The sequence below is a fragment of the Formica exsecta genome, unplaced genomic scaffold, assembly GCF_003651465.1.
Source record: "Formica exsecta isolate Colony F162 unplaced genomic scaffold, ASM365146v1 scaffold13, whole genome shotgun sequence".
Taxonomy (NCBI): domain Eukaryota; kingdom Metazoa; phylum Arthropoda; class Insecta; order Hymenoptera; family Formicidae; genus Formica; species Formica exsecta.
The window spans coordinates 514,119-528,743 of NW_021848632.1; the positions used below are offsets into that span (position 1 = coordinate 514,119).

The window sequence follows — 14,625 nt, forward strand, 5'->3', positions numbered from 1 at the left end:
GTTTTACAAAGCTTCTACGGAGCAGTAGCTTTTTTTTATGTTGAATGACGAACGCGAATAAAATTGAATTTCTTTTTTTTCTTTTTAGAAGTAGATTAGCTAAGCAACATGTATATGAGAAATATTTGACAAAATATAGAAAGCTCCTGGAACATACTTTTTCTTAAAGATTTTGTTTTTATAATATATAAGCAGAATACGCATGGAAGTACTTAATAGAAAATTAGTCGAAAGAAATGTTCAATCCTTTTTTTTACAATTTTAGATATAGTTTTCTTATCAAACAACCGATTCAGTTACGACAATTTATTATAATAGATATACATATAAGTATTAATGCCGAGAATATTAATTGAAAATAACATTGTTATTTCCCGTCATCTTAAAAAACTGGATGTTTATATAATTTTCTGTCTCTTCAGTATTAAATAATTCTTTAATTAAAAGATTACACACAATACAATAGATTAAGGTTAATTCTTTTCTCTTATTCTCTCTCAACAATCGGTATCTTCGATAAAACGCGCGAGATTGAAATCAATCTCAATCCAGTCGCGAAAGGAAAGGAGGGGTGGGGTCGTTTTAATCGGGCTCGAGTAACTGATTTTCGAGTATCACGAGATTCGCGCTTCACGGAGAGAAGATGGTTGAGGCTGCCTGACGCCAGTAGACAGTGATTAATATCGCGACGTCGTCTGGCGTCTCTCTTCCCGAGCCCCCTGCCTGTTTCCTCTCCCTCCCCCTCGCGCAAATGCATGCGTAGGGTCGTGCGCGAGAGGGCGTGCTCTGTTTCACCTTTCTCTCTCTCTCTCTCTCTCTCTCTCTCTCTCTCTCTCCCTTTCCGTCAACCCGCCGTTCCCCCGCTCGCGCCATCTCCCCCTTCCCCCTCCGTCGCGAAGCGCACTCCGCGGTAAAAGGTTTTACGAAATTCATTGTCAGGCAATTTGCATGTCAAAGCCGCTGAGAAACGCGGCGCTCCAGGACCCGGCAACGGCGGCGGCAGTAGCAGCCAGTAGCTTCACGCTTTACCGTCCCGAGAAGAGAACAGAAGAGAGACCGAGAAGCAAGAGAGCATGGTGTCTGTCTCTACCCTTCTCGGGCTTCGTTCGCGCCGCGTCGCCACTTTCAGCCCTGATGGAATTAGGGGAAAAATAAGGCCACTTTGCGCGCGCGACGCCGCGAACGAAGGCAATTGTTTATTAGACGGCCCGACGTCTCTCTTTCGCCACCCGTCATGTCACTGTATTAATGTTATAATGGTTGTTCGGTCCTTTCAATTATTAAGAGACGTATTCTCTACTACTAAAGTAATTACTCAAAGTAATTGAAATAGTAAATATAATAATGATAATGCTAACAACTATATAATGCTAACTATAGTAACAATAGATTATAGATATATTTTAGTAGGATATATATGTTAGATTATATATAATAATTTCTGAATATCCTTTAATTGCGTATTTTTGTCTCTCTATTATTTTTAACAAGTAGAAGAATATTAAAATATTTCAATTTTCATCTTAAAAGCTCTCCGGCATCTTTCTTAACTTTTCCGCAGACTCTCTTATTCCTTCTTATAAGAAAACGTTTTAATGTGATTAAAGCTCTAAATTAAAAAAAAAAAAAAAAAAAAAAAAGAGGAAAAACTTTATTGCAAGCCCGCAATGGATAACAAATATATTTTTATCCTATTGTTTTATTCATCGTGGCCCAACCTTTTTAGCTTAATACTTTTTACTCTGAGAAGTTCTATTACTTATCTTGGTATAAATATAGAAAAAGGAAAAAGGAATAATTGTAAAATTTGAAACTATGTATATTAGCGTTCATACAATTTGCGACGTTAATAGCGTATACGTCGTTAAAACGAGGGATGCGAAGGTTTCGCTAGACGAAGAGAAGAACGCGAGAGGAAAGAAAGAAGGAGAGAGAGATAGTCGGGAGATTCTGGGATCTCTTCTTCTCTCCGATATAACGCCTTATAAAGAATAAAGCCACGGGCGCGAGGGCGAGCGGAGAATTTATTGAGGTTGTCTGGCGAAACTAAGGGGATCAGAAGCAGCAATGATTTTCAATTTTCGAATCCACTTCGCGGCCGTTCCTTCGTTCTCCTTCGACTCGGCGGGGAGAGATCAGATCGACATATCTGGTTCACGTGTAACGTATACAGGATAGACGTAATCCCGCCCGCGGGAAAAACTCGTTCTCTCGCTTCTCTCCGTCCCGTTTTATCCCATCGGTCGGATTTCAGATTCCGCGCGCGCTTGTTAGAAGGTACCGACATCGGTTCAACGATCTCATTCACTTTGTTGGTCTAATTTAAATAACTCTTGCACTCTGATTGCAAGATTAAGGATTTATTTCCGAAATCCATAATACTCGTATTAAAAAACGTAAATCGTGCGTAACAAAGTTATCAAATAACAAATTTGAAATTCATTTCCTCAAATAAGGCATTATATTTCCGAGAATTGTAAGTTCATTCTTTTTCAATAAAGATTCAATAAAGATTACAAATATTTCACGCACATTACAAAGTATTAACACAGAGATAAAAACATAATAAATAAAAGGAATACAAATAGGTAATTATTATATGAGAAAAATCAAATGCTAAGCATATAATTGGAAAAGGACAAGGAAAGATAGAAAAAGAAATAAAGAATTAAAGAACTAGATTATTTAATTGTAAAACGATCGTCTAATAATTGCCAGGTTTAATGCTATCTCGCAAGTTGAGTTAATTTCTGAGGAATTATATTATATAAAAATTTTTTCTGATTGTTTGCCAGAAATAAATGGCAATGACTATTATATGATATATGAGATATATATTCATAAAATTTTAATTCATACATTACGCATTTTTTGAAATGCGTTTATTGCATACTATCAAATTAAAAATTAATTAAATCGAGATATTAAATTGTATAAAGATAAAGAATCAAAAAATAAAAATCAGAAATTATAGAACCTCTATATATAAGCTTTAAGACCTGAAACAAATTTATTTGAATGCTGTTATTTTTTACGATTGTTTAATCAACAAACCAGAATCACACAAATTTATATAGAGTTACAGATATATTTAATGAGCAATATTTTGAATTGTTATCTCTCTTTTGTTTGTCATGAGACATTACCGTGTACACTTTTCATTAAGCTTCAGACGAAAGGGCTTATCACTTGGGAAAACCGCAAAAGTTTCGGGAAATTTTCGAATTCTGCTTGTGTAGCGAGCCCGAAAATAGAGCGAAATGCTAAACGACGATTCGATCGTCGGCACGTGGCGGCCGGTGCCGTGAAAGGCGAAGACGCGAAAATGATCGGGGAGCGGCGCGGTCCCTAATGGAATTATAAATTCAATACCGGCCGGCACGGCACACCTGAGTCTGTTTCCTGGTATCCGGGTAGATTTTCTCGCTCTGGATGCTCGCGTATGTGTGTATGTGTGTGTGTGTGGATAGCGCGTTCCGCTAGTAGTATTCGTAGGCAGATAGTAACTCGCGTATTCGTGTATCGCTGCCGCCGTCGTAATTGCCATCCTAATAATTGTCATGGTGTACGCGCAGCATACCGCAGCCTGTGTCCTGCACCGTGTGTGTTTCCAGGGTAAATGATGGCCCGCTATCCAATCTACGTTCATCGAACGAAACCGCGTAACCGGCCGAAGATTAGTCGCATATGTGGGAGCGTGCATGTGTATGTGTATAAGCGCTCGCATGAATCACTCGCGGCGCGTTTCTAATTGCGGATATTATTACCGCGCGAGAGAGAATCGATCGTTAATGAAAATGAGAGAAAGCAAGAGAGAGAGAGAGAGAGAGAGACAGACAGAAATGGAAACTGTCAAACTTTGTGACTTTTCTGAGATTTTTTAGAAGCATTTATTTATTTTAGACTAGTCTTAATTATATATATACTGCTTCTTTATATGTATATACATATGTATATATTTTATAATAAAGATAAGTTTATCATGTATTAAAGATAGAGAAAAAAGGAAAATTATTGCTTCTTTTGCCACGTAAAGGAATCATGTTGGTGTAATAGTATTATATGTCAGATAATTGAATACTTATTATATGATTACGTGGCGATGCGAGTGAAGAAGAAAATTAGCGAATTTGTTGACTCACTACACTATACTGCATATTCATTACTATTACATATTATTACATAAAATCACGTGAATTATTAGATACTTGATAAACTCGTTGGATGTAACGAATATGGGAATATGAATATTATTAGAGTTACTAGAGCAAATAAACATCGGTAAACCCCTAAAATAATTAAATCAAATTAACAATTTTGCCAATTAAAGATGTAAGAGAAATCATTTATGTTCACAATAATTTGATAAAACGCATCACACAAGTACAAAAATATAAAAAAATGTCTATAAAATATAACATAAAATCTTATAAAATTTGCTTTTTATTAATTGCATTTTAAATATTGTTTGTGTGTAAATGATGGAATTATGTCCGACATCGTCATCTTTACATCCAACATATGTCCTTGATATAGTTGTGCATTTCAGCGTATTTAACAAACGCACCCTCCGATGCGTTTGAATACACTGTCTGCTTAAATCGAAAATTGATAGATCTCTATTTTTTGTTGCTTCAAAATCAATGCCGCGTATAGATATTCCTATCTTCAAGTAGCTCATATGCGTCAGGTCATATCCTTTACTACAGTCGTATTATCGAGATTGGGCTCGTCTCCTTCCGCTCACCCTCTTTGCCAACCGGCCATCAGCCCCCTCTCCTCTCTCCCTCTCTACGGTTCTGTAGCCCCAATCACACCGGCAGCCGCTAAGTGCGATCCATTACGCGTAATGGAATGCGCCAATTATAACATTTGCTGAATAATTGGCGGACGCTCGGCTGCGCCTGCCGATGGTGCAGGCCGGCACACAGGGTATATACGCAGAGGTGGCTGAAAGGGATAACGCGGGTGAGTGGGGTGGAAGTAGCCGATGGGTGGGTGGTTGTGTGGCGGCTGCGCTCGATACTCGCGCGCATATATGTATGCACGCATACGTACACATATACACGCGGGTTGCACGGCAAACATCAAATAAATCATTTAATAAATTTTGCGGAAGTGGTGGTGGTGCTGATGGTGGCGGCGGCGGTGCTGGTGGTGGTAATGATAAACTCTAAAAGGCTAGTCCGTTATTATGTAGTGACGTCCACGAGCGCCGTCAATGACGGTTAATTTTTTGTTTTCTGTTTTTCTTTTTCTCGCATTTATTGATGCGACATATAATAATGACGATTAAATAATTATATATTATTTAATTTTCTTTTATTTTTGTTCGAAAAGTAGGATATAATAAACATCAATATTTCTCTCTCGATATTTTTTGAAAGAATACATTGCAGAAGCGGATTATAATAGAAATATAGAAAGAAAAGAAAATAAAGAAAATAGAAAGAGACTCGAGAACGAGGGACGCTTGACATAAGATCAATACCGTAGCAACACGGTTAAGATAATTTATAAAAAATAGTATAATAGCAGTAAAGTGTGAATAATGATGTGTTGCGAGACAAAAGGAGAAAGATAATATAAAAATAAAACAGACAAGCAATTAAAAAAAATATAAGATGCTACAATAATGAAAATTATCTTTTATAATAATTTCTTTGAAATGTAACTTATATTTGACAAGAGATATCCACGAAATATTATATGTATATTGATAAAGCATTTAACAAGGCAAAAAAATAAAAAGTTACGGTAAATATTTCATCAAAAAAAAAAAAAAAAAAAAACGAAACTATGTTAAAAACCTATGTTAAAACTACAGTATTCCTGTCATATTTCTGCAGTATTAAATAAAAAACATATTTTTTATATACACGATTCTATAATGAATATTTTTATAGAACGCGCGCATCGTTCAATTTCCCGCTCTGACTCTGAAAATATTACGCGTGTTTTAAAACATATACGCTCCACTAGTAACGCAATTTTTCAATTATATCAATTAACTCTTCAAACATTTACATTGCTCTCTCTTTCTCTTTCTCTCGAGCTTTCGCGCATTTTTTTTTTCGTCTCCACTTCTACAGATCTCGCATCGACAGCGCGTAGATAAACTTAATCTACAAAAAAAAAAAAAAAAGGAAAAATAAAACGAGCCACGTGTTACAACAAATCCGATCTGAGGATGTCAAAGAGCGCGGCGCGATTAGGATCCTCATGCGAAATTGATGCTAACTGGTTAATCCGGCTGTATTTACGGAGAGTAAATGAAACGTCGGTGTATTTTCACTTCCTCTCTCTTCCCTGTAACGTCAGATATCCGGTATAATATCCCGCCCTCCGTCCGCGCGCGGCGAACACACACAACATCGGCACCGTCGTTGGGGATGCGTAAAAACGACGCTTGTGTACACGCCGACGTATGTGCAGTCTATAATCGAGTTATGCACGCCGCATTTTTCCATCAGCCCTGGCTCTCCCGTCGATCAAAGTGCACGCGGGGACGGGGAAAAAAGGGGGAGGGGAGGGGTATACATAAAATGTCAGTAATGCATCCCAGTGTGTATAAAATGCGCTACTCGCGTTCGTGCAACGCGATACATCAAACGGTTTATAAATCAAAACTTATAAAAAATTTTTGCGTATATGATATTACGTGCGATATAACGCCGCGCGTTTCCAGCGTTTACTATGCCGGGGCGCGCAATTAACGCTCTCGATATATGTATAACCCGTCCACAGCCGAAAACATTTTCGGTAGTATAAGTAATCGAGCCGATCGTTCGCTTCATTTGTGTCGCCCGCCAATATAAAATGTCGAGAGTTTTCGAAAGTGTTATAATAAACACCATTGTGCTTGTTATGCGTAGCATTTTTAGATATTTATAGATAGATGGTGTTTTATTGTTGGTAAATTTATTTTGATTGACGTTTCGGACATAAGATTAAAGAATTAATTCTCTCGATTTTAACTTTAATGATTCTTCGAATATAGACTAGTATATAATATAGTCACCTATTTATTATTTATTATAATTTTCTATATAAATATAAAGTTAATAAGTGTGTATGAACGAATAGTTTATGAAAAATTAAGATATTACAAAGTTGACATTATAATACAACAAAGTTAGCATTATAATATAATTATATCTCTCACAAGTGTTTTTTATTAAATAAATTACTTTGGAATGTGCACTATGTAATTGTGTGTGTGTAAAATATTTCTTGACTTTCTTTATAATGTATGTTTGTAAAATATTAAAAGATCTCTTTGAATATTGCTTTTCTGCATTAGTTTACATAATATTAAACCATGGAAAATGATATATAAAAAGGAAGTCAAAGCAGATCTGAAATCGTATTAAAAAATATTTGGAATGGTAAAGGAAGGGAATATTAATAAATATATATCTAAATTGATTAATAATCTTTCCTACACCCTGTTCTCTATAAATGCTAATTTATTTTTATTTTATATAATTACAATGTATCTGTGTATTATCAATGTATCTATGTAATTATTTAAAAGTTTATATTCTCTCAAGATTTGCTTTGATTTTTGCATATATATAGAATATAGGCTACTGAGTTACATTTTTAATTATGTGGAAGTTGCTTTTATATCAAGAAATGTGACGTTAAAGTATAAAAATTTTTTAAATATAAAAGTATAAAATATTTTAAGGTATCAAAATTTGCCACATAATTCAAAATGTAGGCGATTCAGAAACCTATACTTTGTAATACATGTAAAAATCAAACTGAATCATGAGAATATATTTTTGTAAATTATTATCAAAACTGTTACAAATAAAATAGCAACATTTTTAGAATACGAAGTTTCTATTTAACTTTCTTTGTAGTATTCATGTCTCTTGGACGAAGATTGAATACAAGAATTTATGCAATGTATGTATTTATATGTATAAATATTTTAGCTATATTAATGTGTATATTATCCATATAATATTTTTATGTTCTTATATATAAAATTCAAATTTTTAAAATTTGTTAAAATGTATGATAATAACCATATATAGGAGAATAAAAAATGTCAACAACAAGAATACAAATAATATAAGATATTTTACTGTTGTATTTTTTATCACTGCAAATTTAAAGTTTTATATAATAATCGAGAAAAAAAGATTTTATTTTTTTCTAGTTCTTTTCTAATATGTGTATTTCGTTTCTTATAAACACACATTAATATATCTGATATAATTTTTATTGATCCAGCCTCTAATTGAAATAGGAAATAACTTGGTACTCACCGATACGATGCGCAATGAAGAGGTTGTAATACACAAGGTTGGTCTGTAAAATACAAATATATCGAAATTATTCTATATATAAATATATAAAAAAGTATGATTAAAATAATCAATTTATACTTTATTTTGTGAATAATTGCCGTATACTTTAAAAGAGCATTTTCCAAGATTATAATAATAAATCATTCATTTATTTATTCTTTCTCTCTTTCTTTTATTCTTCAAGTAACAAATAATATAATAAATTAAGTAGGATGTAAATTACTCACCCGCACGCTCCGCCGTCATGTCTGATGCTTTTCCTTCCTCTGAGCTTTCTCCTTCTTCCTCTTTATTGTCCCTTCACTTTGTCAACACTCACTTGCAGAAACACCACATATTACGATCACGCGTACAGTAATACGACAATCGCGTGACACTTTGTACTAGTTTATACGACGCTTCAAACGTTAATCACGCGCGACGCGCACTTTATTACATCGAGGCGGAAGAATAATGTGAAAAAAGAATAACGGAAAAAGATTGCACGAAGCTATGCGCGGCACCTGCACGACTAATTGAACGAACGGCGCAGGGAATTCGAAAATTGCGCGACCAATTTCACGCGTCACCCGCCGCGGCGACCTGTTGCTCCTAGCTCTGGCACTTTCGTAGACTATCTGCACTTTAAATAAATAGGTCTTTAAATAAATACGCGTTCGCGTGTTTTAGAGACTGATTACTATCTTGTATTATAATATAAGAGAATATACAAGTCAAAATTCGTGGTAAATATCCGCGGAGAGTACAATATGAGAAATATAATCGTCACTTTGCTCGAATTGTTCGTGCGATAGATTTCGATTAAATTAATTACATATTCTATCTAATCATCGATATATAAATGCTGAATGTATGCTACGTGATTGATAAATGTAAAAATATAGGATTAATTTGAAAATACAGCACCCAACTCTTGTTCCAAGTCTTACTTCTGACTGAATAAATTGCCGAGATACCTGCTTCGATAAATGACATCCTCTCGATATGCTTATAAATCGTGAGAACCAATCAATCGTGCAGGCTGATAAGGAATAATAGAATTTCGAGAAGTAATAATAACGCGACAAAATATGAAGCGTCTCGCGCCGCTACTTGTCCGCTCGAGTGTTGCCACTAGACTAACAACAAGGTTACCATGACAACAACATAAATACGCCGCAAGGAGCGAGTGTCGCGTCAGTCAAATTATCAAAATATTTAATTCCAAGTCTTATTTTCGACTGAATAAATCGCTGAGATATCTACTTCGATAAATGTACAGTTTGAAAATTTGTTTTCTTGTTAAAAAAAATATGACGATTAAAATTTTTGTGTTAAATATTTAACACATTCATATGATAATTAATAAATATTGCTGCTGTATTAATTAAACTTGAATGTTAAATTATTAAAACAGCTGAAAAAAAGTGTAAAAATAACATAATGTGCACTTATTTTTAGTTTTACACAATAGATATGTTCTGTATTATTACTAACGGGATTTATCTGTTAAAATTTACAGAAAAAAAATGTTGATTTTATTCTATAATTGGAGTGAGAATGACTACAGACCGTCAATAACATTTTTGCAAGTTAATTTCATCATTAAAAATATGTTGATTTTACACACAATTTATTTAAAATTACTATGAAATTTGCATTCATTTTGTATTAAAACATTAATTTAACAGAGTATTAATATCTCATCATTTAACATATCCATATTATGTTAAATTAACATAAAAATTTGTGTGAACCGTTTGGGACATGCGATATACATATGTTAAATTTAAGCCAAATTTTTCAACTGTGTGGCCGTCTTCTCGATATGTTTATAAATCGTGAGAATCAATCAAACGTGCAGATTGATAAGAAATAATCGCGTTTCGAGAAATAATAATAACGCGATAAAGTATGAAGCGTCTCGCGCCGCTACTTGCCCGCTCGAATCTCATCGCTCGACTAACCACAAGATTACTATAACAACAACATACACGTATACAGAGTGAGTCAGGAGGAGAGGGAAGTATTTTGGGAGACGATAATATGGAGCATTGTAAAAAACACAAGTTTATATAAACATGTTTATTATTCTCATATAGTTTCGGAGATACAGCTGTTTGAATTTTGTGGAAGTACAATAATAATGAATAATACATGTGTCACGTTTCGCAACAAATACTCAAAAATTAAACCGTGAACGTCAATATATTTTACAATTCGTGTGCTAAGATTGCATGTCGTTTCTCTGAGTGTAGCGTGCTGTTCTTTTATACGAATAGCAGCATCCAAAATGCGAGCAATCAATTCTTCTCGTGTACTCGGTTTCGTTTGGCAAACTTCCGTTTTCAACCATCCCCATTAACAATAATCTAACGGAGTCAAATCCGGAGACCGTGTATCATTCATTATTATTCACATGTATCGTTCATTATTATTGTACTTCCACAAAATTCAAACAGCTGTATCTTCGAAACTATTGGAAATAATAACCATGTATGAAAATTTTTCTTTTACAATGACTCATACTATCATCTCCCAAAATATTTCCCTCTTCTCCTGACTCACCCTGTACATGTGTATAAGTACGTCGCAAGGAATTAGTGCCGCCAGCCAAACTGTCAATATATTCAATACACATAAAGCAAATGTACGCCGAAAATATCTCCCGTTCTTTGTATTTTAAATCAATCTCGATGAACGTGAGCTATTATAGGCACATTGTATACTCCGTTTTGCATATAATAATTCCAGCATATTTTCGTCGAATTAATCTTTAAGTAGTAATTGAGAGATTTAATATTTTCATTATGATTACGTGATCAAAAATAAATAGAATAGTTGATAAAACTTAGATATTTTTTTAATAAATAAAACATATTGCTATAAAAATTTATCTCATATATAATATTTACCACTATTACCAATTGATTCTTTCAGTGAGATTTCTCGGTACCTTCGATGCTGATATCTCGAATGATAGCTTTTTGCAAACAGCGCGATTTTGAGCGCGTTATCTCGAGAAAGTGGGGACAGAATCGGATGAAGAGAGCACCGGCATCATCGACTCGAAGAGTAACGAGGTTTCCCCGGTTGGTTAATCCGCCGCGGATTGGATCGCGCGAAAACACGCGCACTAACGCGGTTTTCGGCGGGCTCTCGCCCTTCGCCCTCTCGCCGCCGGAAGTAGCGAAACCGACCTATGTCGGTGACATTCCGATCGTGTATCGTTGCGCTTTCAAAAAATACGTATCGCGTATACATCTGCTATATACAGTGGTCGCTTTGGTACGCAAACCTAATCGAGAAAAATCCATCCGAAAAGTCTGCTGTTCTTTTAGTTTCTTGAAATGCATATCTTCAGTATATCATTTAATTTCATGCTCTGCAGAAAATTAATGGTAAATGAGATATTTTGTATCGTCGGTAATTTTCAAACGGCTTAATATATCCAGTATTATATTTTACTTTCGCTTTTTTAATCTTTATTTGTGTCCAAACTTAAAAATTATTAAATTTTGTGCTTTATTTATCTTGTCTTAATGCACATATTTATATTGAAATATTTAAAATTAAATAGTTTTAACGAGAAATAATAGTGTTTAATAAAATTTTGATAAAAAAAAAAGATTATTTCAATTTCCACTGTTAAATAAATACATCTATGAAATAACTTCTATTAAAACCTGATATAATACTAATTATAAAACTATAAATTAGAAAAACTTATAATAAATTAGTAAATAGTATAATATTAATCAAGTTATATTTAGTATTTGTTATCCGGGGATATTATTATATTTTTCATGTAACCCATGAGATAGATAAATATATTATCTATTTTATAAATAATTCCGATGGATGGCTTTCTTATGCAAATGAATAGGACGATCTTTAATGTTACATTACGGGTGCAACGGATCGTCGACGGCAACCGGAAATGTATACAGGATGTTCTTTGACGCCGCCCTATCATTATCGGCCGCTTTGCCAGATTTATCGAAAGTGATTCGGCACGTGCCAAGTGATCATTACGCCCCGATCATTAAGAGCCAGCGCATGTTTGTTTCGAATCGCATTTCCGCATTACTCGTTTCTCATAACTTCTATTCTTCGAGTATGTAATTATTTAATTACTTACAACTTTTAACATATCAAGCACTAATTTAAAAATATTTTTCTTCAAATCACGTTCTGAAAAACTTCGAAAATGTTATTATGATATTTACGTTACATTATTTAAATGATATTAAAATTACAATAACTTTTTCGTCTAATCTGATACGCGACTTAGATCTTAGATAGATCTGTCTAAAGCTCAGCACGAGCAACCGAAAATTCTCCTCTATCGACTGACACGGGTCCACGTATAAGTACATACGGACGAATGGCTTGTGCCAGCTGATGAGGCGGAAGGCACCTAAAGAGATAAAGCAACGAAACGGAGGGATGAGACATAGAGGGATGCTTAAGATGGGAGTAAGGCGGACGGTAAGAAACGCAGGGTAGACGAGAGACGCGGGCGCGGGAAGAGGGAAGAGAGAAATCAACTTTTATTTGCCCGGAACGTCGTTAGGGGTAAGTGGAGGACCGTGAAGGGTGGCCGGACGTAATGGCGCCCTCAACCCAACCTCGACTCTTGCCTTCCGGTATCCGTAGCGTGTCTATCGTGCCTCTTCATCCCGCTCACCCGATCTCCTCTCCCCCGTGTCCAACCCCCTTTTTATCCCTCGATCCGTGAAGCTCCCGGCGTTTCTCCGTCTATCCGCCTATCTATGGACGAGTGTACGTCCGTTATCGAATTGGCGCTGGTCTCGGCCAAGACTTTCACCGGAAGTGAAGTGTCGCCGGACTTTGATAGATGAAGTTGTAGAATCGAAAGATTTTACGCGCGCTGTAAATTTTTCAACTTTAAATAGCTGCGATAAATATTAAAATTTAGTTTTTTTTTTCTTGCTATATTATAGTCAAGAATCGTGCTTATAATAAATTTTAAGTTGTCTACGTACACGAACTGTGAAGAGTTCATTTACATATTAGAGCACAAAGTTTATATTACTCTGCGAAGAATATTATCCTAATGTAAGTTTCATTGAAAAACACGAGCCACGATGCTTGCGGTCACAATTTAATAGACCATGGAAGAAGCGATTAATTCTCGAATGACACTGCGATAACTTCGACCCTGATTCCCGACCAGACATATTACCATCACAATGGCGCACGTCGAGTGCCACGAAAAGAAGGGTGGGCGGGACGACGGGATTGCGACGTCCGGCGTCCCGACGCCCCGAAATGCCACCACTTCTCTCATCCACGACGCCCAGTCGATTACACGTATCCCCCAAATACATTTGACTTAACCGTATCTACTGGCGAAATGGACTATTTTATATTTGTTTGTGCATCGTATAATTTGCAAAGATTTCCAGCATCCTGTGTCGCCAGAAAAAGAGAAATATAAAAGTCTCGTTCAGTTTTTAATGAATAAAGTAAAAGACTTCTTTTTCATATAGCAAGTGGATTCGTTTAAGCAAATTTAATATCATAATATTGGATCTTTTTAAATTTGATATATAATATTTTAATGTTACAAAGAGTAAAAAGAATGAGAAAGAGAGACAATTTCTACACATGCACAATTTTTCTATGATTTTTCAAGATATTTTAAATCTGCAAAATAATAAAAAAGTGTTACAAATTAAATATTTCTGATAAAAGACAAATTCACTTCTTAGTAGTCTTATTTAATGTAAAAAAATGTACGTTAAAATAAATTTAAAAAAAAGATAGAAATGATTAGCGATATTTTAAAAAATTAGGGAACGCGATATACATTTACATACAAACGTATTTCAATTTTAGGGAAATATAGATTTCTTGCAAGCGGTAATCAATTAATCGCGATGCCTCTTCTCGACGCTATCCACAATCTTATGACTCGTAAGCTTAACACGGTAAATTTAGCGCGTTAGACACACTCGGTAAAAGCTACCGGGTTGCCGGTCGGCAGTGTCTTCCACCCGTCATCCGTATGGTCACGTGCCGTCTGCTTCGCGTTCATATACACATTTAATAGCTGTCGGGACATTATGCTCTATCGCGGGGGCTTTGTGTATAAAATAAGACGTTCCCTTCTCTCGCGCGCGTCCGTGGCGGAAGAACGGTAGGAGCGAGGAGGGACGGAACTCGTTCACAGGGGACGAGAAAGAGAGATGGCTCGGCAGATATTACGACGAGTAGCTCCAACCCCAGACTTCCGTCGTGATAAATTAACAGGAGCTTACGACGCTTCGTGCCTCTTTGTCAAAGAGCGAGAGCG

At 35.3% G+C, this 14,625-nt stretch overlaps 1 protein-coding gene across 1 annotated transcript in view; it reads right to left on the reverse strand.

Moving 5' to 3' along the window:
* LOC115245771 overlaps positions 1 to 9,520 on the reverse strand; it is an 83,314-nt gene extending 73,794 nt beyond the window's left edge. The window contains exons 1-3 of the mRNA XM_029824243.1: positions 9,254 to 9,520; positions 8,552 to 8,941; positions 8,283 to 8,325 (exon numbers count right to left, since the gene is read on the reverse strand). The gene's annotated coding sequence lies outside the window, so the exon portion shown is untranslated. The remainder of the gene's footprint in view (positions 1 to 8,282; positions 8,326 to 8,551; positions 8,942 to 9,253) is intronic.
* Positions 9,521 to 14,625: the final 5,105 nt, after the last annotated feature.